The sequence below is a fragment of the Triticum dicoccoides genome, chromosome 4A (genome assembly GCF_002162155.2).
Source record: "Triticum dicoccoides isolate Atlit2015 ecotype Zavitan chromosome 4A, WEW_v2.0, whole genome shotgun sequence".
NCBI lineage: Eukaryota > Viridiplantae > Streptophyta > Magnoliopsida > Poales > Poaceae > Triticum > Triticum dicoccoides.
Window position 1 is genome coordinate 691,180,677 of NC_041386.1, and position 2,873 is coordinate 691,183,549.

A 2,873-nucleotide genomic window follows, 5' to 3' on the forward strand; every position below is an offset into this window, starting at 1 on the left:
ACGACAAATTCGTCGTCGTCGAGGCTTGCCTCATCTCCGGAGGAAGGCATGTAATTATCATCCTTGACCTCTTCGTCTGCCGCTCTCTCATGAGGGCTGGCATCTCCGTCCTCCTGCGCTGAATCTTGCTGGAGGGGGTTGTCTTCGGCACTGTCTGGGGTATTATTATCTCCGGTGCCGGAATCGCCATTCTTGCTGTGGCGGGATTTAGAGCGGCGCCGCTGACGCCGGCGCTTGGGCTGTTTCTTGGAGGGGTCTTCCTCCGCTGTTCCTTCGCCATTCCCATCCTTTCGGATATCCACCATGTATATGTCGTATGACGAGGTGGCTTTCCAGTGCCCAGTAGGCGCTGGTTCTTGGTCGTCTCCGGCATCGTCGTCCATACCGTCGATGTCTTCGGAGTCGAAGTCTAGCATGTCGGTTAGATCGTCGACAGCGGCTACTAAGTGGGTGGTGGGTGGGTCTTGAATTTCTTCGTCGTCCACATCCCAACCGTCCTGACCGCAGTCCGGCCAGGGCTCTCCTGATAACGAGAGATACTTTAGCGAACTCAGGATGTCGCCGAAGGGTGAGTGCTGAAAGATGTCCGCAGCGGTGAACTCCATAATCAGCGCCCAATCGGATTCGATTGGAGGGGGCGCGGGAGGTCCGGAGTCCGGCAAGGAGTCCGGCACCTTGGAGTCACGAGCTTCAGAAGGGACAAAGTCAGTATTCGGCTCTATCGCCGTAGAGGTTGCAGCCTCCGAGGCGGTGTCTAACCACCCGTCCTCGATCTGCACAGCTGGCTCCGAATCGAGGGTCGGAGCGGACTCGTGTGCGGCCTCCAGGGCACTGTCCGGCAGCAGAGCTAAATCATGCCCATCGTGACAGTGCGGCGCGCTCGGCTGTGGCTCGAATCCATTGAAGATCAAGTCTCCGCGGACGTCAGCCGTGAAGTTAAGACTTCCAAATCTGACCTCACGGCCAGGGGCGTAGCTTTCGATCTGCTCCAGATGGCCAAACGAATTGGCCCGCAGTGCAAAGCCGCCGAATAGGAAGATCTGTCCGGGGAGAAAAGTCTCACCCTGGACCGCGTCGTTGTTGATGCTCGAAGGAGCCATCGAGCCTATCGGTGACGACACAGAGGAACTCTCAATGAAAGCACCAATGTCGGTGTCAAAACCGGCGGATCTCGGGTAGGGGGTCCCGAACTGTGCGTCTAGGCGGATGGTAACAGGAGACAAGGAACACGATGTTTTACCCAGGTTCGGGCCCTCTTGATGGAGGTAAAACCCTACGTCCTGCTTGATTGATATTGATGATGTGGGTATTACAAGAGTAGATCTACCACGAGATCAAGGAGGCTAAACCCTAGAAGCTAGCCTATGGTATGATTGTTGTTATTGTTGTTGTTCTACGGACGAAAACCATCCGGTTTATATAGACACCGGAGAGGGCTAGGGTTACACAGAGTCGGTTACAATGGTAGGAGATCTACATATCCGTATCGCCAAGCTTGCCTTCCACGCCAAGGAAAGTCCCATCCGGACACGGGACGAAGTCTTCAATCTTGTATCTGCATAGTCTTGGAGTCCGGCCGATGATGATAGTTTGGCTATCCAGACACCCCCTAGTCTGGGACTCCCTCAGCGGAGATTCACCACTTCCTCGCCGACCCTTTATCCTTCCGGTCGCCAGCACAACTGTAGGCGTCGGCGGCTGGTGGCGGACCGTCCGAGTCGTCGGGCGAGGAGCCGTCGTCGGAGGTGTCAGAAAGAATAACGAGCCCTTTTAGCCGCTGAACCGCCCTGTCCTGCTGCCGCTTGAGCTTCGCGAGTCGAGCCGCCTCCGCCGCAGCCTCCGCCGCCTCGCGCTCGTACTGCTCAATGGCAATCCGGAGTGCCTTGGATGCATTTTTCCGGTGGAGCCGCCGCACCCCCGTCTCCGTGCTTGTAAGCGACCGGCGGTAGACCCATTCAAGGAGCTGTGCGTCCTGGTCGGGCTTCGCCTGCATCTGCGACGGCGGTGGCGGTGCACGAACTGCTCTACCTCCCTCCTCTCCCTTTCCCGCTGCAGCTCGCAACAAGCGGTGCACGCCTCTAATTCCGGCATGCGCGTCCGGGCCGGCGGGGCGGGCACAAGCACCCATTGCTGCCCACGTGGGGGAGCAGCAGCCGACGAGGGCGGGGGACGGCGTAGGGGAGGCACGGATTGCGCAGGCCGCCTGTCAGGGTTGCACACGGGCCGGAAGGGGCCGGCGCCTACGGGGAAGCTGCTTCTCCGGCGAGGCTGCAAATCCGGAGCTGCCCTCAGTCTCCACCTTAGATCGCTCCAAGGCGAGGCGGAGGGCAGGCTCATAGTCCGGATCCAGCTCGAAGTCGGAGCGGCTGTCGGAGGTCTGCATTGCGCCGAATTCGTTCGAAATCGGTGCGGGGAGAGGAGAGGACAGAGCAAGAGCGGAGAGTGAGTGAGCTAGGATTTCTGAGCGATGTGCCGGATGGGTTTTTTTGTGGGACAACCATGGAGTCGGTGGTGAGCCGGGCTTGTTAGGCGAACGCGGCCGGGCGTGCCCGGGCCACCGCATATTCATCCTATATTTTGGGCTAGATATGAGGGTGCCGGTCAGCCCGGACATCTGAGGCCCGTTTGAGGCGTCCGTCTGGGTCAAAAAATCATAACCGATCGGTGATCGGGCGGACGGGCCAGATGTTTAAGGCCGGTTTGAGGCGCCGGCTGTAGATACTCTAACAACGGGATGTTCTTGTACCACTACCCGGCCTTGGCAAGAGGGCGATCCAGGGCAGGGGTGTAGGGTACTTGTCGTGTCGGAGATGCTCTCACAGAAACACTTTGCTGAAGGAGATTGATAGATAGTCCTTCTGTTTTCCAGAATG